The 26,089-nt window shown below is 39.1% G+C and overlaps 1 protein-coding gene across 7 annotated transcripts in view; it reads left to right on the top strand.

Moving 5' to 3' along the window:
• Nucleotides 1-26,089, top strand: part of SPPL3 (signal peptide peptidase like 3) — a 56,317-nt gene that overhangs the window by 6,322 nt on the left and 23,906 nt on the right. For 2 of the 7 annotated variants that reach the window (XM_053994346.1, XM_053994345.1), the window contains exon 1: nt 23,033-23,079. The exons of 4 other annotated variants lie outside the window; for them this stretch is intronic. The gene's annotated coding sequence lies outside the window, so the exon portion shown is untranslated. Of the gene's footprint in view, nt 1-23,032; nt 23,080-26,089 lie in introns of those variants that run through there. One more of the 7 variants, XM_053994344.1, reaches the window with a different exon arrangement.

Below are 26,089 nucleotides of genomic sequence, written 5' to 3'. Positions count from 1 at the left end.
CAAAGAACCAAGGGTGAAATTTGTAGAAGCAAGTTGTGCACATTTTCTTTCTGCTGCTACATAGCTTTAGTGTCAGTGATTAGGATTGAAATTTGCAGCGAGTCAGGCAGTGATGGGCGTTGCGTGGAGTGAAGCACAAGCTGCTGCACGGCTGGACAGGTTCCAGGCCGTCAGACCGACTCTGAAAGGTGATGATTTAATAAGATTAATGGAGCATATGTGTCATTGCAACACTTGCTGATCTCCTTTCTCTTTAATTCTTCCAAGGGTGCTTGTGTTGATGATCTCTTCTTCTAAATCTTTTGGTGTCTGTGCCTGAAATACTCTGATCTGCCAGACCAGGGTTCTCCCTCCCCTCATGTGTCTCCCGAGAGCAGCTCAGCTCTCACCATACATTAAGTGTCTCTGTCTGCTAGAACCACCATGATGACATTATCCCAGAGCTCATTAATTGTGTAGCTGTGTTGCTGTCATCTTCATTATTAGATTCTGTTGAGTATTTCTTTTTAGGGCCAGACCCATGCCTCAGGTCTCAGATTCCCTTGGATAGCCTCCACATCTGTGTGTCACATTAAGTGCTAGGGTATAGGCAGGGCTGTCAGAAAGTGGGACTGTTGCTGGCTCTTTGGAGGGATACTTTGTAACTGATAACTAACCAAGTAAACATTGTTAATATCTTGCAGCAACAAGGATTCAAAATGATAAATTTATGAAATAATGCTGAAGTGACTTCTTTTTTCAGGATCTCAGAAATGAGGTTCTTTAAAACTATCACAACCAGTATCATAAAGTAGGGGAGAATGCATTAAGATGATTCTCTACTGTACAAAGATTCCATTACTGAAGTTGACAATGTAGAAGTTGGAGTGATAAAATCATATCTCAGAGTTTGTATATGGTAGCATTTTCCCTGACCGGTGGAATCTGAAAGGAAAATTACACTGTTTGTCTCTCATTTTTTTCCTACTGTGACTCCAGGTTTGGATGTTCTTCCTTAACTTCCTGTAGCTGGTTCATAGACTTTTGACCCAAAAAGTTATTTTCCCATGCAGGCAGGTATGGACGCAAAGACTGGGAAAGGATTCTCTTCCATTTTTATGCCATAACCTTGTTCCTGCAGGCGCTTCCACAGAGAAGCTTGTGTGGGGGAAGCAGGAGGAGACCCAGGGGGTTCCACCCTCTGTTCATACACAGTCTTTAACTTTAGCCAGGAGTTGGCAAGCTTACCTTACTTATTCAAGAAATAGGCTCGAATCTAGATTATTCTTCAGTTCATCTAAAAGGAAAAAATAGTTCTGTGCAGCGTTAACTGCTGACTGTTAAAGGTAAGCATCCTGCAGTCCTCTTTGTTTCAATCAATGCTTCTCTGCTTGCTCAATTTGCTTCTTCATTCCTATGTACTGTCCTGTTTTTTGGACAGAAGTATCTTTAAGAAGTCCTTTTGTTCCTCTGATAACTAGCCAGCAGGTGATTTCTAATAAACTTGCAGTGATCCATAATTTTAAGTATATTTCAAACTATTTCAGAAGTTTAGAGATCAACAGAAATGTTAAGAATTGATAGTGTTTGACTGAATCACAGAAGTCTGGGAGCTCTGCTTACACCATTTTCTCATGACAGTAGTACTGCAAATAGCAGCTTCACGTTAGAATAGCAAAAACTTGTACATGTGGATTCATGGTGCAGTGTGGTTTCAGGTGGTAAAAAAATCAAGTGATCTCAGCATGTAAATTTGGTGCACGTTTCTCTACAGCAATGACGTTTCTCTACAGCACAGAGAGTTTTGCAGAGGGGTTCTCTACATGGGTTAAGCTAGTAGCAAGTATGTATCCTCAGGATTTATTTTAATTTCAGTCATTACTGGAATAATAAGCCCAGCTGACTCCAGTTGAGATAGCACAGCTTGGACAAGAACCAGCTTTACAAAATGCTTGAGCTCTGCAGTAGCGCAATTAGCAGGACAGAGGTGAACGCAGCAGCTGAATTATGGCTGCACTCAGTTCTGGTGTCTGTGGCTCCTGGCCATCTGACATCCCTTCTGGTCAGATAGATAGCCCAGGCTTAAAACGTGATTTAAATTTATCTGGAAACTTCAGTAGTGGGTAGAAATTCAACAGTGAATTCTGAGTCATTATTGTAATTATTATCAGACAGCTGTTGGTACAGATCTATTGGATGTATAAAACCAAAGCTCAGTGGTGAGTTGTTATGCATATTGGATGTATAAGACCAAAACTCATTAGTGAGTTGTTATACAAAGAAGTGATTTTACTAGTACCACTTTTGGGTTACAGTTGTGATTTATCTCACCGTCATCTCTGTCAGACCCATTTGGCAAGATAAAATAGGTGTAGTGTGACTTAGACTTATTTAGTCAATGGGAAGTCCCTTCTCTAGGTCACTGTTAGCTAAAGGTGAGGTAAGTGAAATAGCAGGAGGCAGAGGAGCAAACAGAGCTGGCTTATATGGATTTCTGTAGCCTGTGTTGCAGACTGGCGAGGTGAGATGTGTCTGTCTTGCTTTCTAGGTTTGATGGCGCAAGGTCATTCTGCTCCTTTTCAGAAGTTCAGATTGATGGCTGTGTGCTGGAGGAAAGATTATCCGCTCCCTGAACTCTCCTTGAGGCGCTGATGCTATACCTTCACTTGAATGGCTGCTCAGAAAAGTTACCACAAAGGGCTAAAAGCTCTCACGGGGAACATTATGATCTCTGCAGGGTTTTGAAGATGAAGAGTAGAATCTAATTAAGGTTTATGTTGAAAATAGTTTAAAGACTGCTTTTTTCCCTCAAGAAAAAGGAAACTAAAACTAAATAGTGAAGAGCCGAACTTTTTTTTCTTTCATTTTCTGCTAAGTTGACTACTTCTAAAGCAGATGCAGCTGTAAGCAGTTACAGATGGTACAGAACAGAAAGATACTCTTTATCATACTTAAGTGCCTTAGAAGAACCCCAGTGTTAGTATTCCATCTAGTTATCTTTCTCTTTATTTTTTATATTTTTGCAGATAAAAAAAGCGGACTACCTTAAAGCTGAATCAAAAAATGAAAAGAGTCTGCATAAATCAAAACTATTTCTTTGCAGGGGGCTTTACTGGAAAAAGTTCCATAAGATTTCCAAAATACTCTCTTTAAAGAATGTTCCTACTTTTTGTTGTCACAAGAAAAGCTTCTTAGCTATTTGGGCAAGAGTTTGTTGAAAACAGTCTCTGTCTGTTCTGCTACCTGTTTTTCACACTTGGAAGTGACTCAGCTGCCATAACCCTGGCACTTGGGTGTGTGAATGTATTGTGCTTCTGCACACAGTTTGTGAGGCAGCAATCAGGCCCTGGCCAGTCAAGCTCAGGACAACTCAAGACCCTTTTTTTTTTTTTTTTTTGAGTTTGCCTCTCAGTTGGAGGTGGCAAAAGCAGGGTGCCCATTATTTTGATGGGTCAGTATTTTGTATTTTCATGCCTGCTGAATCCCCTCGTGACTTGGTGCAGTTGTGAATAGTCACGTTCATTTCAGAATCTCACCAGCCATCATCTGACAACATGAATTTGTCTTAATACAGGGCCAGCATGATTAAAGCTGCTTAAATCTGGCTAGACAGACCGGTTACTCTATAGCTTTGACTGACACAGGAGTGTACTTTTAGCACTGTCACTGAAGAGTCATAGTTGGGTGCTGATGGTGTTAACTCATTCTTTTATGAAATGTTGATAAAATAATGTTTCATTCTACCCAGGCAGTGATAAAGTATGTAATCCTGTACTGTGTGAGTAAAGCAACTCTCAGTACCATTCAGAGCTGCTCTTTCTGACAAGGTCATATTGGTCAATTTGACTTTAGTTCTGGCTTGTTGATTGTAAGGCGTGATTGTTAAATGCTTTGGTTAAACTATTAGTTAGTTTTATTTTTTAATCTGACTTCTGAATACGTTGCTAAAAAGAGTTTGGATTTCTAAGCACGTAATCAATAAATACCAGTCTCAGTGTCAGAGGTATGAGGTGTGGTTTTGGTTTGGCTTTTTAAGTCAACAGTAGAGTCAATATAGGTGAGAAAACATCCTGTTTTCTGATTTCTGTGATAAAAACAACCAACCTCTTTCATACTAGAGAGCCCACTACGTCTTGATAACTTAAAAAAAATTATTAGTATCATGGTATTCTGCATATTTGTAACTTAAGTACAAAAACTGCTGTGGAAATGAAACCTCCAAATAAGAATTTTTATATATATTGGGATGGAAGGATGTGTTTTGTCTAGGAAGCAATGTAGTGTTCAGATCAATATCCTCCATACATGAGGGGACTCTGTAATGTCTTTGTGCACTAAGTCTTGGGTGAATGTTCTTTCATCAGTTAGGCCAGCTGCATTTTTTAACCTGTGTAATCTACAAAGTGATGATTCCTAGTTTAGGGAAAAGATTGAGGCCCTGGAGGTTTTGCTATGTTGTCTTCCTGGGACTTGTTCTAGGTGTTAACCCAGTAGTGCCTGCATGTTAATATGTTAACCTTTTGTCACATTCATTGCCAAAAACACCTGTATCTCAGAGATAAACCAGCTGTATGGTTCTAGTACAAGTATTCCTGCTCTTTATTTGCTCTGAACGACTGTTTTTCTTCAGTTGTTGCATTTGCTTTATGAGGAGGCATTGACTTAGCAAGGAGATGGGATTTGCAGCACATTCTGCTGTCAGAGTTCTGCTCTGCATGACCAGCTCTGTCACTTAGAAAAGAAATGTTATGAATGTGAATAAACCCTTCTTCTATTAGTCCTTAACTGCAGTGAATATTATACTCCAGATAGTTAGAACAAAGTTAGATGGAAGAATTTCTCTACTGCTGGTATGTTGAGAGTGACCAAGCCCAGAACCAGGCACAGGCTTTGTGGTATTCTGGGACAGGTTGAGCTCCTGGAGTGCAGCTTTGATTAGAACCCTGGGATGCCTGTGCAAGATGAAGAGCAGGGCTAGAGTAAGAGCCTGGGGATAAAGGATGGAGCTGGTAAAGGTAAAGAAGTTAAGCAGGAATTTGCACAGGCTGTCTTTAGGTAATACTTTGAGAGCAAGTTAGGCCACTCAAGTATCATCTGTGTGTCTTGAGTGAAACTGTACACATCAGAGAGGATCAGCTTAATCTTCTGGTTTTGGCTTCTGGATAAGCACAAGCGATCAGTTACAGCATCAGGTATGGTATTCCTCTTTGTGCTTGTTAGGAAACCTGCTGTACTTTTTGTGTGTGTTCTTCTGTGTTGCTTCAGATGGAGATGCATACTTTGGTCTGAACTTTTTTGGTTTAGTTTACCTGCATCTCTGCATCCCATAAGAAGTCAGATTACAGATTGAGTAAGATTTGTTGTCATAAATATTGAAGTAGTCCTTTTGCACAGTGTGTTGTTCCCTGTTCAAGCAAAGCTGCCAAAACTATTGCACATTTGTCTTACAGAGAATTACAAAAAGATTTTCAAGGTGAAGCTGTTCTTGAGGTCCTCAGAGGCGACGCAGCCTGTCCTGTCTGTGGTGCTGGGTTATTGTGCTGTTCAGCGGGGGCAGTGGCAGCTCTTGGTGCAGCAATGGAGCAGCGAGCTCAGTTCACACCTTGGCAGGTGTCAGACTGTGCTGGTCTGGCCGGGCTGAGGGACAAGCTGAGGACAGCATTGCTGTGGGGCTCTTGGCAGAGCAGTGCAGACCAACAAGAATTGTCCTGTATATCCTGAGAGTCCTCCCTTTCTGCCACATAATAATCTGTTTTCTTTTGTCCTTTTTTGACTGCTTGTTGGCACCGTGACAACCATAATATTCTGTGTATGATGGAACATTGTCAATAAATATGCCCGGGATGATGTGCCTGCCTCAGCTGCACTTTAGATGAACTTGGCCCTGGATCTGCAGCACATTCTGACTCTTGGATAAAGTGGCTGTTAGAGGACCAAGAGAAGGGTGGAGCTGGGTAATTAGTTGTGTAGAGTTTTTAGGTTGAACAACCTTATTCAGAAAAATGGCACTTCTGGACTTGGATGGCTGACAGTGTCTGGGGTGAGGCTGAATTGCATTAACAGAAGACAGGCTATGTTTTCTTATGTTAAAGACTCAATTGTTTGGAACCTGGTTCAAATAACTTACTGCTCCAGTTCTGGAAGACACTAATACAGTTCCCTTTCATTTGGGAAAAGTGTGAAAATTTGTTATTCCTTGTTGCTAATAGAAGCCCTTATTTTGCTGATTGTAGTTCAGCTATTGGAAGTTTTTTGTAATGGAATTTTTCAGAGCTGTTAGGAAACTGGCTGCTGAATGTCCTGTATCTTGGTACTGCATAGGAAATGGATAACTTTGGAGGAGCAGGATTCTAGAACTCCATGGCAATCTATTTATAGTGTCTATATGACTAATTTGGAAAGGCTGCAGTGCTATAGTCTTTCCAAATTTGTTGAAGTGAGATCACAGAATCTCCTGACCCCTCTGGACAGTGAACAATGCCCCAAATCATCCATATAGATCCAACTTCTCCTTAATTTCTGTGGCTGTTAATTCTTTTGCTGTCAGCTTGTACAGAGAGAGGAACAAAGGAAATAATTTAAAAATAGTTGTAGGAATGAAGTGAATTCATGTATCTTAGCTAGTGTGACACCTTATCAGGGGAGTGATGTCCTTTATTTTTCCTGTGTGAGCACTGTAACATGAAACAAGTATTTAGATTTTCTTGTAGTTGTAGACACCTGAGGACAGTAACTCTGCAAAATGCCCAACTAATAGAAATTCATAGTGCTCTTGTTTTGGAAACAAAAGTTGCTTTGAGTAGTAGATGTTTTGCAACTAAAAGTGTCTTGGGTATATATGTTGAGATATTTTTAGTAATCAGTGCTGAGTGGATGTTTTCTTGATGATGGGGAATTTTTAGCATGTTGTAACTAGGCCTTTTTTTTATTTTTAAAAAATCTTACTAAACTTAAGGATATGCCACCCACCTATTTCTGATAGAAGGAAGTGGACTAAGACCAATTGGTGATAAAATCCTGCACAATTCTAAAGCCACTTGCAATTTTCTTCACAAAAGGAATTTTCTTTCAAGTTGCTTTGTAAGATTTAAATGTATCAGAAGTTGCTTTTGATTTTGCAATTAGAGAATTGACCAAACTGAATTGGGTTCCATTCTTTCCAAGAGGAAAGATCCCATGAATGTGAAGGTGTGCTGGGTAAGGCTGAAGGAAGGTACTGTTTCAGTTGCTGTGTGGTAATGGTGTGGTTCTGAGTTCCTCTTGAAGTGTTGCTCTGGTTGAGATCAGTGACAGACTCTCCTTGCTGCCAGCCAAACTGGGCTTTCCCTGCTGGAAAGGCAGGAAAACTCTCTGAAGGAGAAAATGTGAACAGAACGGCTGAGAAACCCTTTCTGTCCCTGTGTTGGTTGGATTTAAGATCTGTGTTGTGTTCATGACATTAAGAGAGAATTGGAGGTCCATGCTATCAGCAGAGTTTAGTGACAGGGTAATCAGTTGCCAGCTTTGCTTGTTAACAAGTGTTGGGTTCTGTACCAGGTGTAATTTCCACACTAAGGCACATTCCATACAGTCAGAATGGAAATGAGGAGCTGGTGTGTGTTTGTTTGGTGGAATGGCTTCTATACTTTAGGGCATTTGCTTGGGCTGTTGTTGTGTTTCCTTCTTTCTTTTAGCAATTGATAACTGTTTAACCCCTTGAAAGAAAATAATTGCTGCTGAATGGCTTATGCTTTGATATCAGAAGCCTGTAATCAACTGCTACAGACGCTGCTGTTTTGCCACAATTTGCCTGTGACAATTGTCTGAACCAGCTCAGTTGTGCTTGGACTTTTCCAGGCATAGTTACTTACATTTCTCATAGCTCACCATGAGAAGCATCACAGCATTCATGTACCTGTATTGTGTTTTGTAAAGAAATTTTTCACTTGTGCAATAATCTGGCCTTGGATGTGGTAGAGATGTTATATTTTTATTTGTCTTTTCCTAATAATGTCTCAGGAGGTGCATCTCCAGCCAGTGTCTTGTTTGAACTTTCAGGGAAATTATCATTCTGTGCTTTGAATATCTCCCTATTACCATGGCAAATAATTCATGCTGCTAATTAAGATACTGCTAGAATTGCACAGAAAGATGGGCAGGGAAGGAATACAGTTTACTTATGCTCACAATTTATCTGCCTTATAAATTTATAGGACAGCTACTGCCAAGGTGGCTCACGGTTTACCAGTGAAGATATACGACCTTCTGATTCATGGTATATCTGTCTCCTGGAGGGAGGAGGGAAGAGCCAGACGTGTTTTGTCTGGTGCATATGGATGCACAGGGTTAGGAGCAGCACTGTGCCCCTGCTAGATTTGTGTTCCACAAGAGAGAAACACGTTGAGAGAGACCTTTCTGCTCAGTACTGAGGGCTTGAAACTGGGAAGGCCATGGGTTCCCTGTAGAACTGATGCCTGGCAGTTTCATGCTGAGCAGAGTTTCTTACACAGGTCTTGCAAACCCCAAGGAGACTCTTTTGTAACTGTGAAATGAATGGGAAGCCATTGCACAATCTGGCAAATGAGTAATAAATCCAGCAGACTGTTTTGGTGTTGGTTGGAGTTCAAAGAGAAATTAGGAGAGCTGATTAAGGCATGTGTTAAACACCAGGGAAGTATCAACACTGAAGAAAGCTGATGGCAGTGTCTTTGTTGTCCACATGTAATAGTGGAGGCTCTAATAATTCTGTGCTATGTTGTAACTGTGTATCATAAGCCAGATATTATTTCTGCTTTTCTTTTTATTTTCCTGTTGTTATAGGTAAGATGAGTTAAATTCCATGTTGTCTGAAATTAGGTGGGTAATTTGTATACTTTCTCTCTCTTCAAAAACAGTTATTACTAAATCTTGTTTGATAGAAAAAGATGAAAATCATCAGCTTTACCAATGGCATTGTGGTAGTTCATACTGTGCCTCATCTGGAACTGAGTTGTACTGCCATTGCACACTTACTGCACAAAATCAAATGCCTAATATTGAAAAAGAATGTTTTTCTAGTCTTTCTTCTTAATAAAAGATAATGTTTTCCTTTGTAAGGGCCTATGTGATTAGATGTTTATCCTCTGTTCCCAGGAGAGCAGACATTGTGGTTCATATTTACTGTTTTGTGAAACAAGATTTCATATAGCTGACTACGTCTCTGGAATCTATGTCATTCTCCCCCTAAAATGAACTGAAAGCAAATTGGCTTTCTAAAACATGAAAGAAGCCTAGAGCAAACTCTTTGTCATCACATTCCTGGTCAAATCCAGCATTTGCCTTCCACAGAGTTTCTAATATTTAGTAATGTCTGTGGTTTCCCATGGGGTTGCTTAGGTGAACATAATAAGTGAGAGCTGTTGAAAGAGAAAAGACTTCATCATGAGCTGAATTGAGCAAAAACTCTTGGGGGTTGCATGCATGTTTTGCATGTAGTTCTTTAGAATCATACTACTTTAATCCAATACTTCTTTCCTTCGCAATTATTAATCAGAGACAGAAAATACCAACTTATTATACAAAACCTACATAGATTAATTGAATTCTTACTGGTATATACCAGAAACATATCAGAAATTATGGAGTGATTATTCACATCAACTAAATTTTAAACTTCAGCTCCTGGACTGCAAAAAATACCTGAAGGGAATGGAGAGAGCAGAGGACGCTTGTCAGCCCTGGGCAGAAGCTTGTCCTTCTCCACTGACTGCGTGGGGAGCTGGTCTGGGAAGTGAAGGGCTCCAGGTGCCCCCAGAAGAGGGACTTGAATAACCTGTGTCCATTTGAGTGAACATGACAAATTTATGGGGAGCATGGCAGTTCCAACAAAAGGGAACTGTCCCCCTCTACCTGCTGAGGTGCCAGCAAATCCTGACTGCTGACTGAGAACTTGGCTCTGACTTGCAGAAGTGCAACCTCAACATGTCCTGCAGCATTACTAAGAAATTACTAAGGCATTACTTGCCTTAAGAGGTGCATGGTTCTGTATGTGTTTGGTATTTTTAGAATTGGTTTGGGGTTGAAAGTGTGTTATCCAAGGGTTATACTATTATATTTAAAAGAAATGTTGGGGGATATTAGAAAAAAATATCTGGACAAACCAGTGTTCAGTCTTGAGTAAAAAAAGTTCACTTTGAGGTAAAGTTCTCTTCATTTTTTCATCCACATATCATATCTGTCACTTTTTTGTCACATTCTTCTTTCTTTCTCTTATTAAAACGTTGCCCAACTTTATTCATTTTGCATTATTATTTGCCTTTCCTTGCATTTTAAATACTTTTATTTAGAACTGTCTTAAAATATAGACAACAAAAACAGGCAGGGAAAATGTCTGAAACTTTGAGCTGTTGTGATTTTTGTTGTGCTTAATCCTGTGCAACATAGGTTGCAGTTGCTCATGCATAAAATCTTAACTTAAAAAGTCTCCCCAGTGCCAAACAGTGATGAGATAGTGTTTTAAAAAGAGCTTAAAATTTGTGTTAGCTCCATCCTCATGGTGCTTTACTTCTTATGCAAAAGTAGTTTTCAAATAAAACATAAAGGATGATTAATGGATATTTTTAATTTTTTATTTTTACTTTGTTCACTCTGTACAGTCAAATCTGAATGATGTTATGAAAGTGAAATAGCATTTTAATATTATTTTGGTTTCAAAATAGCATATTGTTTTTAGGTACAGAAATCAATGCATGTGGCAAACTCACTGTGAATTGTGTCTAAATTTAGTAGATGTCTTCAACAATCAACTAAAAATTCTAATGTTCAAATCAGCTTTGTCATCTTGCTACTACATTTTCCTGAGTTTAACTTTGGTTGGAGTGAGTATATGTTCTAGTTCTGATGTGAGTGCTTTTGCCTAAAGGGTGCTCTGGAATTATGACTGTTCCAAGGGTGAACGTGCTTGTTTTTAGGAAGGTTAAACATCTGGATGTTCACTACAGAACATTTTACAAGAAAGTATTTTATTTCTGAGCAAGAAATATCAGCAGAAATATAGATGCAGCACAACAGAGTGTAATCTCTGCCCTCCCAGGGCACTCGGGTGTTTTCAGACTGGTCTGTTGCTTAAAGTACCTCTGGGATTACTGGAGGATATCAGGAGGACTTAGCTCTGTAGTATTTTTGTAGGTGGCTTTGAGACTTTGGAAGCCAGAGCAGGGATGAAACCAAGCAGAGGTGCCAAATTAGGAGTGGTTATGGGGGACATAAGGATTATATTTGAAATGTTTCTAAGACTCCAGGTGTTTGCATTCTAGCTGCAAAAAAAAGTGGATTGAAATCAGTTGACTGGAGAAAATTGTTCTCTATCAGTGTTAAGCAGTTTTCTGGATTCAGAAATTAAAAAAATGGTGCAGGTACGATATAGGATTTGGAGTAGAAAATTTAAGTTGTATGTAGTGGTTTTAAGTCTTTCTCATATATGTTGTGTGTGTATGGGGAAAAAACCCTCAGGTAAATTGTGAAAGTTAAATGAATTAAAACTGAAATGACTTCAAAAAGAGGCTGACGTCTCTTTTGTATGAGCTGTCTTACACCTGTGATTATGCACAAAACGGCTTTTAAAATGGATCCTGCCTGCCTAGTTTGGACCTTGAATGGCTAGATCAAAAGTCTTATGAAAATATGCTAATGTGTTATGAAAATATTGATTGCTGAAACATTACATTTCCAGCTCAGGGTTCTTTTTCTCCTGTAGCAGTTTCTGGGTGCTCCTTAGAGAACTGTGAACTTAGAGAATTTTTATTTTCCTTAGAGAACTTTTTATTTTCTCAGTACATTGTGAGTGTCCTTAGCTCCATACTCTTTTTTTTTCCTTCAGCAGGAAAACATCAGATTTGTAAATTTTAGTTAGAGTTCTAGTTTTCTAATATTGTTGATAAAATGGTAAATTTGCTTCTAGTGGGAGGCAATTTTTAAAACTAATTGATACATAGGTGTTTTATGTACCCCTTGAGGATATCAAAACTCGTGTGTACGTGCTGAAAGGTCTCTGTCTCTTCAGCTGTGTATTTGCTGGTGTGATAAGAGATTGCTCCTCCCCACAAGTACAGTTAGATTTCACTTGTTTGAACGTTGATAGTGGGAGACTGTTGCCAAGTTGAAAAGACTGTTTTGTTTATTTGAAGTATTTAAATCCGGTCACTCACTTTGATTTGTGTTTTGTTACTTGCTACATACATTACATGGAAATGTGAATTGAAACAGATGGTGAGGGATCAGAATTTAGGCTTCCAGCATGTAAAATTTCCTGGAAAGCTAAGTCTTCTACTATGGCATCAACAGCCTGTGTTCAAAACCACATCGTGTTTGTTTTATAGTAGCTCCTGGATGCCAGGCATATATTAAGTTGTTCTGAGCCTGCTGCTGCATGGACATTCCCATTGAGCCCAGCAGTTCTGTGTTTTTCCTAAAAGAATTGAGCTGTTAATTCCCTAATCCTTGGGGAAATTATTTTAAGTTAATGTCAAAATTGGAGATCATTGCTCCTGTGGGTTCAGAATTCATACTAAAGTGTCTGTTCACTCTTCTCAAAGCAATCCTGTTAAAGATGGAAAGAATAGAAGTTAACCTGGCTTGCATTTATGTGTTTTCCTTTCTATCCATGTGGTTGGAAGTGTCATGATTTTTACTAACTACTGAAAAATCTGATGTGGCTGCTCCTGTCAGGGCTGGACTGATGTTTTGTCTGGGTTCAGTTTATGCTGGTAAAGATGTAATCTGACTCTGCTGTGACATTTAATGAATATTGAAGGAAAAAAAATCTGTTTAGAAGTGGATCTCTGCTCTGTTGCAGTTGTTATGTTGCAGTTTCTCGAGCCTAAAACACCCATTAAAGGAGTACAGCTTGAATTAATGAAATGAGATGTGTACTTAGAATGACTGGTGCAAATTAGTGGATGACCTGAAACAGGAGAGAACTTACTTCCCTGTGTAATGTTATCTCAATGCCTTTACCTAGAAATTTGCTTTTTAAAAGGCAAACATTTTGTCCAGTAAAAATAGTATTTTGATTTTGTTTGGGATTTCTAGTAGTTTACAAGCCTGGCTGTCCCTGGGTTTGCAGAATATTACAGACTCAGCCTGTGTGTTGCCTGATGCTGGATCTGGGGTGTACATTTCAGTTCTGTGTTTGTAGGAGGAGAATGATACATAATGAAATGACAGTATCTCTCTGATAAAACTAGTTCAGTTTTCAAGTGGGTGTAATTTGATGCTGGTCAAACGGAGATTTCATTTGGTCCTGTACATGAAGTCTCCTGTACTTCAGTTTGTCCAAAAGGTTTATGTGGTGCAATATTGAAGACATGACAGCTGCTGTTAAGAAAATTTGCTGTTAATAAGCATTTCAGCATTTGGAGGCCCAGCTCAGCGTGTGAGGTGCCTCTAATAATCTCTGAACATTATCATTTAATTAAACCTCTACTGTTTAGAATAAGCGAGTACAAAAGAGCAGTAGGACATGTTCTCCTTCTTTTTCTTGTTTCTCAAGACTGAAAAGAGCATACTGGGTAATACATTTGGAACTGGTCCACTTGGTTTTTGTGTTCTTTGGATTTTGGTGTCCCCTCCCCGAAAAAAAGCACAGTGGGTGAAACTTTGAAGAAGAACTGCTACTTTTTGTGTTGTCAGTAGTGTTCCTGTGACTATGGAGATGTTAACTGGAAAAAGAAATTGGATTTGAGGGGGAAATTGGATCAGTTTACAGTTTGGTGTTGGGAAAGAGTGTAAGTTCCCCTGTTTTGAGTAAGACAATTTTAGGTCATTTTAACCTCAGAGTTCTTCCCACTTTGTGTTTCCTTTTGCCTGTGAGCCGGCTTCTCCCATTACTATGTATTTTTCCTGACTAAATAAACTCAGTTCCTGTCTCTCCTAGTCATCTTAGAAACTCATCCTGCACTCATCCCAGTGACAGGCTAATAAGTCTGCTCACACTGAAACTAAATTCATATCCGAGCCTGCCTTCCCCCTCAGCAGTCCTCCCTCCCTTCTGTGCTGGTTGGATTGTGTGCTCTTACACCACATGACTCAAAAAAATGAAAATTGAGAGAAAACCTCAGGGAAAAAAAAGTGTTTGTTCAAAATAATGGCATTAGTAGGTTCACTAGTGTGGAGAAATCATAATGCTCGTTATATAAAACCCTAATTGACTTCTGTAGTACATCATATGCAGTTTTAACAAGGTAATTGCATTAGAGTCTGTTTATGTGCGTTTAGTGCCATGCTAACAATTGAAGCTGAAGTTCTGTTTCCTGCTTCATGATGCCCTGAGTCACCCAGCCTTTGGCACAGATACCTGCATTGGTTGGCTGTATTTGTGTGTAATCTCATTTTGGTGCTTTCTGCTCAGAAATTTTCTTCCTCGAATAAACACACATTTGCTTGTTTGGATTGTCCTTCTATGGTAAGTAAAATAGTGATTTCTTCCCATTGATTAAGAGACTTTGTGGAGTGTGTCCTGTGCTTGAAGGTGTGAGTTGCATCACTACAGGAGGAAATCCCCAGTTTTAAACTTAATTTCCCCTTTGTACCACCTCAGTTGTAACTGAACTAGGCATGGGAATTGTGGTGTGTTCAAATACGCCTTTGTGCATTCTCTCTGGGTGGGATCCATTCAGCAGTGAAAAGCTGCTCTTTGGTATATTGGTAGTGTAGGTCCTAATTTATTTTCCCTTTAAAGGAGTTTAGTATTTGTAAAGAAGTTGCCTTGCATTCAAAAAGCAAATTATGTTGCTTTTTAATTTTAGAATTATATTTATGGTTTTGTGACTAGCAGTGCAATATTCTTAAAAAATGAAATACTGAAACTATGAAATATTATCATTACAGTATTACAAGTGTGAGATTTTACTTCAAGCTTCTCGTTCTAGCTCCATGGAAGGTTTGGTTTTTTGCTTTTGTTGTTGTTTTGTTGTTTTTTTTTTTAACTCCTTGGCTTTCCACTTACATAGCAGAGTAGCAGGCATGTTTCAGTCAGTGCTTCTGCTTCAAGGAAGAAAGGAAACATAACTTACATCTTCTGGATTCATTGCTGTTAGTTCCTTCACCCACTTGAAGCTCATTTTTGCCCCACCAGCACTTTTTTCTTGTATTATCAGGAATAATGATAATACTTTCTGCTTTCTACTTTTTGTGCCTTTTAATCATGTTTATATGTTTGGAAAATAGACTGGTTCAACTTAGTTTGATTTCTGTGCCCGTGTCTGCCAAAGTAACCTGACACTCTTAGAGAGCTTTGGGTCTATTACAGGCCCAAGTAGCTTCTTGGAGTTCTTGACACGAACAAGTGTAGAGCTGAAGTCTTCCTATCCCTCTTTTCTAAATTTAGAAAAAGTTAAAGTCCGAGTGTCATGGTTTAAAAATACTCAAAAGTAAGGCTGTGTCCAATTTTATGAGTTTGTTTGATGCTCTCTGACTATTTGAGAGAGGTTGGATTTGGTTCTGTTTGTTTATTTTTCCTTAAATGAAAACATAATTTGTGCATGTAGACAGTGTTACGGAGCACACTATCAGAGGTGGTACATTAATTGATTGGCAATAACTTGCAAAGTAAATATCAATCTCTTAATTGTGAGGCAGATAGGAGGTATTTGCTCACCACTGTCTTCCAGGTCCAGATGGAGCAGCAGTGAGGACTGGGACAAATATTTAACTCCAAATTACAGAAACTCCCACGTTTTATCAGCTATGGGCACAGGGCCCTCTGAGATCTGTTGGCTGAATGTAGAACTTGTGGTGTGGCAGCTGTGTTAACAGTGTTGAGTCACGAGAGAAATTGCTTGTCAGCATTGGCACTGCGGTGCCAGCAGGCCTGCTGTGGGAGCAGCACCCCCTGAGCCCGGTGGAAGAGCTGTGCCCGAGCTGGGGCTGGCAGCAGCAGCTGCTGGCTCACCAACATCTCCTGTGTCACTTGGATGGGGCTTCAGGGCCTGGGGGATTCTTGTGTGGGAGAGGCTGGGACTCGTTCTGCAAGGGAAATGTGTTTTACTGTAATCTGGAAGTAGGGAGCATCCCCCTGTTTTATATGATTATAGTCATTCTAATGAACTTTTCTGTTAAGTCCAAAAAGACTTAGATCAAAGCGTAGATGGGAGCCTAGGGTGAAGATTCTGGGGAAGTTTTTATTTTTTTCTTGTAATTAGAATAAGTGCCATAAAATGAAACCCAGCACTGAGCAGCCTTCTGTGTAATGCAGAGCTGGACCACCAAGTGATTGCAAACTCCAGGTTGCATATATGACTGGGATATAAATTGATACCTTTATATCCCAAAGAGGTCTTAGCCATCCAAATTGCAGAAAACTTTTCCTGTGCCAAGGATAACTACTGACATTTCCAAATGGCCCTTTCTGAAACATGATGTTATTTGGATCATGATGAAGCTGTCTAACATAAAACTGTAGGCAGCTTGCACAGTGGTACTTTGTAGACTTTAATTACGGTAACCACACCCTTGATTTGCCTTTTTTCCTGATGTAAAAAGGCTATTTTTTGAAAATTCATACAGTTGAAAGTGGTAATTTAGATAGAAGAGCTGTTTCAGCAATTCTTTGGGGTAGGCTAAGTATTGGACTGACCTTTGCAGAGTTCACTGGTCTGCTGGAATCTGAAAATTTACATGAAGAAATATACTTGTGGCTCGGGCAGGAGAGGATTGTGTATAACAGATCTTGATTTGACCTCTTCTCTTCTCCCTCCTTCCAGTCCTCCTCTTGATTATTTGTAGAAGGTGGAAACAGTTTTCTCGATGAGGAAAGTCTCCCTGTGTGGTCAGTTCTTTCTTGCAGCTAAGCTGCAACTCTCTTGCTTTGCCAGATGTCTCATACAGATCTTTATGTGCATTGTTATAGTTATATATTTACATTTTGTTCTGATATTTGCTGATTTTAATTCTTCCACAAAAATACTGTAGTCATACTTCTGTTTGGCAATTTTATGGTACTTCTGCAAAATTTGGATCTACCCTCTGCAGTAAGCTGAAGTCTTTTGTAAAGTGATAGACTATGAAGACAGTTAAAGACAATACAGCTTCTTTAATTAGTTCAGCAAATGGGTTTTATACTTTTTTCTCATACTCAAACATCTTTTAAACAAACTGATAGTTTGGCCCTTGCAAATGCAGCGTGGCTGCTTCTTGCACCTCACTGAATACCCCATTTGTTACTGGTGCTGGGGTTTATTGTTAGTGAATGGCCTCGAGGTGTTGTACTGTGGTGGAGCTGTGCTGCTGGAGCAAGGTTGTCTACAGTTTACTAGTGAAAACCAAATCTGAAAGGACTGAAATAGCACACAGTATTATAAAATGTTATAATATATTGCAGCAACTACAGTACTTATGGTCTGTTTTGAAAATTAACTTAATTAAAGCACTGCTTACTTCTGCATGGAAGGTTGGTTACAGGAAGATAGGAAGGTTAGTTTTGTTTAATTTACATTAGCTCCAACAAAGCTTGGATTACAGGTGTGTGTATTACAGTGTGCTTAGTGAGATCTAACTGTAAGTTGTTCCCAAAAGGTTTTTAGTCCCACCTTGTTTATGGCCACATCCTGACTCCTTTTCTCTTTGTGTCACACCTGCTGATTGTGCAGCTGCTGGCCTGAATGAAAACTTGCTTCACAAAAATCGGGCTGTGAGGATTTCTTCTACTTCTTTCTTCTCCTGTCCATGAATAAATTTTAGTATCAAAACCTAAGCTAATTGTAGTGGCAAGTGTTTGAAAAAGCAGGTTTTGTTTGCAAAACTCTTAATGAAGTCAGAAGTGAGCAAACTGAAGTTGATACAATTTGCAGTGGAGCCTGTTAGACTTTCCTTGCCTCAAGCTTTTGTTTTCAAACCAACATAGGCAAATTCTACCATAAACTGGAGTCCTTCAGATTTAATTGTCAAGAAGGGATAAAAGTAACAAGAGTTTTAGGAAATAGAACCAGGGCTGTGCCTTGGCTCAGCAGTTTGCTGGGGCTGGTCTGCAGTAGGATGCCAGTGTTGTAGAAGTTGCCTGATCTGCTACAGCTCAATTAAAACAAACATGACACAATTCAAATATAAAATCAAGTAAAACATTTGCTACTAGCAAGCTCTGTATCTTGATCTCAAATGTGTTTTCCACATATTCTTGTTGAGTTTAACTCGTTGAAATTATACTCCTTCAGTGGAGGTCCCCTATTGCAGACATCATTGTATAGATGTACTTTTCACATTTTCAAAATCCTGATCATACAATTTCAAAATCTTGCTCCTGGAGAGGATTCCTTGGCTGGTGGTCACATATATTTGGCAGCAAAAGCATGCTCTGCTTTTCATGACTGCTTGTTTTTTCTTTCTTTGAGAAAGAAAGGAGGGAAGGTTCCCAGATCTTTTTTCATTTGTCAAGTTTAGAGCAAAACTCTCAACCCAGTCTAAATCAACCAACCAACCCTCCTCAATAACATAAGGAATGTCAAAAACGTATTTTGTGTGTGTGTTTAGGTAAGAGATAAAAATTATGTATCCAGGCTCCCATTCCAGTGTGGAATAAAGAAGGCAGTGTTTTCTGTGACAACAATGTCAAAGACAATCTGTATGATTTTTGGATATTTATTTTAGTTCTGGCTACTTCACACTCAGATATGTGTGTCCAGTAGAACTTACTTGAAGCTGTACTGGTTAATTTTTCTCCATTAACTGCTGATTGCAAATTTTGCTCCCAAATATCCTGTTGACTGTGCTTCCACTGGAGCTCTGGGGACATCAGGAGCTGAAAATATTTTTGAGGTACGTGAGCTCTATCCTGTGTTGATTTGGTATAAAGCTCTTTTTAATGACTAAAGTATTGTTATGCTTCCATGCAGGGACTGGAGGTTGTGCTCCCATTCCTGCAAGGAAACAAGTGCTCCAAGCTGTTTGTGAAATCTGGAAATCTTCCAGTGGCTGTAATTCCTAAAAACTGTGAAACACGTTATTCTTTGTTCTGTTGGCAAACAGTTGGGTGAACCAAAGGAGTAGCTGGGAGAATGTTTTTAACAGAAAATATTTTTTTTCCAAGACTATGTCTCCTGATGCCTTACTGGATACTTCAATTTCCTCTCAGACTGAGCTCAGAGGAGTGTTTGCTTTTAGCAATTTAGTTGGGAGCTTAGAATTTGGTTTTGCAGAGATAATTTAGGAAAACAGCTTTCTGGAAAGGATAGAAGAGGTGCTTGGGATTTAAAATTGTATGGGTAGAAAAAAAATATATGTATGGTAGTTAATAGGGTGAAAATGTTGTTCTGGGACCTCTGCCTGGTAAACAGCAGAATTCTCTGGTTACAGATTGAAATGCCTTCCTGAGCCCTAACAGAGTCTCTGTAGGAAAGTCTGGTTTTAGTGGGACATTTTATATTACTCTTTTCTCTTTGTTTTGTTTTGTTTCACTTTAGACTTGTTTTATTTTCTGACATAACCCATGTTTCCACGAATTACTCATACTTAGCATGACAGTGCATGTGACAATGAGATGAAATTGTAAACTTACTTTAGAAAACAAGCTATTCCTTTAACAGAGGCAAAGCTATAGCAATTTGCTTGCTTTTCCTATGAATCACACTAAAGAATAGAATAGTGGTGAGATATGTTTACAGCTGTGGGTGCCATGACTTCACACTTAAAATTATACCTTTAACTGTTACACTCAGATTTAACTTTGGTTTGGCAGCAAGCCTAATGGAGGCTCTTAAATATGTATATATCTTACACACATAAGGCAGCTGAAAGAGGCTTTTTAGTCACACCCTTGACCTGGAATCCAGTAAAGGAAAAAAGTAGTATTGGTTTTACCTGTGGAGTGAGTCCACCCCCAGCCAAAATGAGTATTTGTGCAATTAACTGTAATTGATCTTCATGTCCATAGCAGTGCTCTTCTTTCATGTGCCCTGGGACTGTGCTCTGGACTCCTAAAGTTTGATTTGTGCTCTTAATAAATAATTCTACAGTGGCAGCTCACAAATGCCAGGTACATGAGCATCAGAAATGAATTTCTCTTAGCAAGAAATTGCCCTAATCACTGAGTTACCACACACTCATTTTAAGGAATAAAATAGTAGAATGTTTTAAAAGCTTACAAAGCCGGTAGATTCAGGAAAATGTTTTCCTCATGAGTGGCACATTCCTGCATGATCCAAAATAGCCACAGTCATTGGGTCAGTGCAGCTGTGTGAGGGTGAATGTTGTTTTCTATGTGGAGTTAATAGCTCTAAAAACCTGGTGTGGGGCAGAGGAAGTGCAGAAATACTCTTCAACTTGCTTCAAGTTTATGAACTGCTGTTTCTTGACTTTCTGTTTTTCTGTTGCTAAGACAATCACCAATGGAATAACCACACTAAAAATGCTTTGAAATACATGAAACCCTTGGAAGGAGGGAAGTGGAAACTTTCTCCATCCTTGATTTTGACATTGAACACCAGATTTCCAGCAGAAGTTGATTGTTCTGATTTGATTTAGTGTTTTTTTGGGTTTTGGGTTTTTTTTGGTTTTTTCTTTTTTTGTTTGGGTTTTTTTTTTTTTTTTTTTTGGTTTTTTTTTTTTTTTGTTTTTGTTTTTGGTTTTTTTTGTTTGTTTTTTTTTTTTTGTTTTTTTTTTTTTTTTTGTTTTTGTTTTTTTGTGTTATGTTTTATTTGGGGATTGTTCTATATCCCTTTGAAAGAGTTGCCCATCAGCTGAGATGGGACCCTCACACTGAATGTGTGCCCTCAGCAAGTTCTGAGAATGAATGATGAATACAGAGCAGGGAGGGAGAGGCAGAGGGAAGTGCCCTTCTGATGCTGGTACTACCTATGAGGAATTTTCTTCCCAAGAGGATTGGGATGCATGTTTTGTTGGGCATGGATTATTGTCACTTACCTTGTGAGAAGACAGTAGATATTTGATTATAAGGGTGGTATTTGAAATGCAGGTGAAGAGTACCATACTGATTGGGTGTAAATAGTCATGGATTTAATGTGGGCTGAAGAATATTTGAAATTTTGTGTGGTCACTTCTCAAGCAGCCACATTCTTCAGAAACTGAAATATGTGAGTGGAAATATCCATTCTTGTATGGATCCACTTTACCCCAGATGTGGCCAGTATGAAAAGCTCTCCATGGGTTTTGAAAAGGACTTTTGTATAGGAGAAAAATTGTGGACTAAAATTGTAGTCTTTCTGACTTACATTATGTGCCAAGTAAGTCTCTTAATTTTACCAGTTAGTTTTTTAAACAAAAGATGAAGTAAACACCTGTCATGACTGTCTCTCCCCAGAGTAAGATCAGTGAATTAAATTATCTCCTTACATTCCCAGTGTGAATTTGTGATTCTGTGATATCTGCAAGATTTGGTCCCATTAAACACAGCAAAAGCTTTTCTATTTTAATCCATCTGTACTCGAGCCTATCTAGTATGCTCACCATCTTTTTATAGTCTTGTTTTCCTTAATCTTGTGAACTCTTGGATGTTTTGATCACTGATTTAAAAAAAGTGATGAAATGCAATCTCTCTTCATGTGAGCTGTAGTGAACTTAGTTCACCTGCTGCACTTTCCAAGTCATTGTGATTTATTTGTTGCTCTATTGTTTGCATTCTTGTATAGGTACAGTAAGTATGCAGGGAAGGTTTGTCTTGCTGCTGTTACAGCAGCTTTTGTATGAGAATGATTCACGTCCAAGGCCTTTAGTGTGCATTGCTATGGAAACTTCAGGGCACAGGCCTCTCATTACCTCCTTGGCAGAATTCTTCACAATAATTTCTCTTGTACCTGGAAGTCGGGAGTGATATTTACTCATCGATGGGCTGAATTTTTATGATCGTACATTTAGTAGACATCTTGTGCAAACAGGGGTTTTAATTCCAAATACATAAAACTTCCCTGATATCTTGAGCAATAATTTTGGGGTACTTAAGCTAATGCTGACACTGAATAGTCTCTTCTCTTTGATTTTATGTCCAGAGATGGGCCAGATCAAGAGTCTGAATCACTTGAGAAACTTTACTGTTTGTTCTTCATTATTATTCAGGGAGGCAGGTTCCTCAGTCTGGGGTTGTGTTGTGATTTTGCAGATAGTTATGCAGAGATGAGATGAAGAAGAACAGGTGATTGGAAAAGGTGAGAAGTTGCTTTTGTGACCACAAGCCACATGTGGTCATTTCAGATTGCCCATGACAGGTAGGTTGTGTAGAGGGGAATGCTCTGCACTGTCACCTGGAGACACCTTTGGTTCCTAGTTTGGGTCTTCATCGAACCAAGTGAGTTGCAGATTCTTACTGCTCAACACTGAGGGCAAAAAGAATCACCAGACTTTGCCTGAGGTTTCCTTCTGCAGGTTTGGAAGGACTGTTATCCAGAAACTGCTTGTCTTTTGGTGATAAGGAAGAGCTGAAACATGAAAACCAGTGCTTATGTTGGCTGGGTGATTTTCTTGAGTGGAAATGCAAAAGAAAAAAAAGCCCCAAAAAGTACATAATAGGAAAACAGGCAGATAGCAGAGACCTTGTAGGGTCCACAGAGACAGGTGAGCTTGGACCTGGAGGGACAGGTGCAAAGAGCTTGACCTGCAGCTGCTGATTCAGAGCAAAGAGCTTCCAAGTGTCTTCAGTGTGGCACCATTACTGTTGTTGTGGCAACTTTGATTAGCTGGTTGCCATCTTCCCTAGCTGGGAATGAAGTGGGTCTCTGTTCCCTTGGGAATACAGAGGTTATTCATTTTTTCCCAGAAGAGGGGAGAGTGCTGCTTGGAAGGCCAGCTCTGAGTGCTGTGGTGTATTTTGCATGGTTACTGCTGGGAGTGGTGGTGTGTCACAGCGGCTGGGCATCCCTGGAATTGTTCTGTAGGTAAAGGTCTATGGAGCAGTCTGTGCCAGGCTGGACAGCTCTGCTGGCATTGTTGTCTGGACAATGCTCTCACTGTGAGGCTGTAGGGCGGACACACAGAATATGTTATGGAACAGTGCTTGCTGTGTCTCTGGCTTGGCATGCCTTAGCAGGCTCTGTGTTGTGAGCACTTGCCCATGAAGCTGCCAGAAATAGATGCCTAATGGCAGAGAATTTAGGAAAATTGATCTCAGCCATGTAAAGATGCAAGTTCAGAGTGAGATCTCAGGTTATAGAGGAAGCAGTTGGGAAGTCACCTCTCAGTAGCTGGCTGAGAAAGCGGTCTTAAGGCACCAGAGTGCTTGGTTTTATTAAGTACTAGGGTGTAATAATGAGTTACTTGTTACTTAAGTAAGAATCTGATAGCTTTATTAATAGTAATTCTTAAACCAGCTTCCTTACATGGATGTTGAATTTCAGGTGTGGTAGTGCAAGAATCTTGAAAAATGTGCTTCCTTGGGAAAACCCATGTTGTCTTTGTGTTTTGAGCAGTGTTCTGCACATATGCTAGAGTTTGGAAATAAGTTGGGAGTTGTTCTTGTAACATGACACGCAGGTGAACTGCACTGAAGTCAGTCTTCAAAAGAGCCTTTAGCATGTCCGTATCCAGTATTGATTTTCAGATTGAGGATGAAAAATAATATTTTCTTTGTAGATTGTCATGTTGTAAGTACTGAGAATTGCATCTAAAATCAGTACTTAAGTCAAGTGATAACTGTGCACAAGCTTGTTATGGGCATTTTCTGCGCATGGGTTTCCATTACTTGTTCCAAGATTGAAGAGTTTGACAGAAATACCTTGTTAGAAGGAAGCTGGTTTCATTTTTATATGTGCAGTGGAAGGCTGCTTAAATGTGACTGCAGCTTCTGAAAACTGACATTGGTGTGAGTTCTGGTTTTGGCTGATGCCATTGAGAAGAACATGGCACTGATGCTGTTTGGCTGTGAGAGCATATGAACTTGCATACTTGAAATATGCACATAGGAGAATCCCATTATGTGCATATGGAATCTGTTGGGCTTGTAGAAGGTTATTTAAATTTCAGTTAAAATTACAAATTGGTTTGCAAGACACTGTCATTTTGAATAATATTAAAAACTGGAAGTAATCTTACTTTTTGATTCTTTCATGTGATGGTCATTTGCTTATTACCTCTAACCTAGATTAATGTGTTAGGAAGTATTTATTTGGGATCAAGGATTTTTAGTCTCTTAACGAACTGTCCATCCAGTCAGTGGTTAGGATTTTAGGAAGCACTTCTGGTTTCAGGTCTTGTGCAATACCTTAAATGTAGGGAGATTTAATGTTTAAAAGATGCAAGGTTTTATTACAATGAGATTCACTTTGGCATTGTAAAATTATTCTTCAAGTTTGCTTGTGGGTTGCTTGTGCTGGAAACTTTGCATGGAATCTGGACATGCCTGAGCTGCTCTCTTGGTTCAGCCTGTCACACTCTGTGTGTTTTGCCTTGTTCTTTTTCCAGCTGCCTGAGGAAGAAGGAAAGTGTGACTGTATCTCCCTGGCCCTGTTTTTGGAATATCAGTGAATATGAATTTCCCCAGACCATTATCCTGGTAGCAACTCAGAGCTTTTAGGTTGTCCTGTTCCAAGATCTCTGTGAGGGGTGGTCAGGAAACATCTCTGGTCTGTGATGAATTTCTAATTACTCTGTAGCCCATCACTTGTGCAGGACGGAAGGACTTTAATTCTCATTTCTGCCTTGCACAGAATCAGCAGGTTGCAGTCCTGAGCACCACTGCAGCCTGTCAGCAGGGCTGGGATGTGTTAGATCATTGTTTAACATGGGCTTGCATTTCTTCAGTTTCTTTCATCAAACCAGAGGGCTCTCAGTTTTAATACAAAACTTATGGATTATGCAGAGGGCTGATCCATGGTCCATGTATCATCTCTATTTTATCTGTTTTATGAATCTTTCTAACATTTACAGCGTTGTTTTGACTAATGTTTAAAATGATGACAAAATGGCTTTTTAATTATTTAATTATGGCCTCCAGTGTTGTCACTGAATGAAGAATTATGTAGAAAACATTGTTCATCTCAAAAGTATTTGCTGATTTGTGAAGATAAAATTTTATGAACATAAGTTAATAAAATTCAGTGCATAACCCTGGTCATGTTTAATCCATTCTGAAATTCCATTCATTTTATTTTTCTCATACATGTGGAGTTTCTGAGTATTCTTTTAACAGACGAGTTCCACTATTTATTCTCAAATCCAAGCAATACAAAGCTTTCTTTTCCCTTTGTACAAGGCTGGATGAGGGAATGCTTCCCTCTGAAATCAGAGTTAGAAACAGGACATAAACCTGGTGTGATTGTCCTCAGGCTGTTTCCTTTGGTGCAAGTTTAGCTGTAACCATGGCATGAAGATAATGTGCTGTGAGCTATACTGTGTATAACCTGAACATTTATATGTGCACTGGTTGTAAGTGCTGAGTTATTATGTTGCATGTATTTGCAATTCACTATATTGATCTTCATGGATGCTTTTTAGGCCTCTGTTCCACAGCCTGGTAACTGAAGGTCATACATACAAAGAAAATACAATACTTAAAGCTTGTCTTCATGTGTTGGCCAACATTATGAGCAAATAAGATACCTGTTTTTCACTTTTAATGTGGAGCTATGTGGAAGTTATTCATGGTAATTAACCAAAGCAGTTTCTAATTTCTTAAAAGCTTATTGCACAAGTATATAATTCCATCTAGAAGAGGCAGTCTTTTTGTCAGTGATATTTAATATTGAGTATCTGTAGTAGAAGATTCACATTTGTGTTTATATATTAAAAGAAAATATTCTAAATTGTGTGTCTAGTGGTTTGGTAATTATCTCTAAATTGCTTTTGAATTGGGAATGGGATGAGTGTTTCTTTAACTGTCTCGTATCTTCAGTTTTTATTTGCTCAGTGGTACTTAATTTGGAACAATCATGTAAATCAATTATCTTTGTTCTGTTTCCATAGCCTTGCTGAAATTAAGCTTTTTGGTTGGTTTCAGAAATATTCAGTTATATCTTTTTGTAGGATAAGACTAATGCAATTAACTTTGTGTGTTATTCCTGCTCTTTCCCATTACTTTAGCACAAGTTATGGAAATCCTATTGGGAGTTGCAGAGTGACTCCCAGAGCCTCTCCTTGCCTGCTGGGCCCCTGCCAGCACAGTGGCCTCTGCTGCATTAATGTTCATATTTCCATGCTTTAAACACAGTGTGTTACATTA

This window comes from Vidua macroura, chromosome 18, assembly GCF_024509145.1.
Source record: "Vidua macroura isolate BioBank_ID:100142 chromosome 18, ASM2450914v1, whole genome shotgun sequence".
Classification (NCBI taxonomy): domain Eukaryota; kingdom Metazoa; phylum Chordata; class Aves; order Passeriformes; family Viduidae; genus Vidua; species Vidua macroura.
The sequence above is the reverse complement of the archived record's forward strand: the minus strand, read 5'-3'. Positions and strand labels throughout refer to the sequence as shown.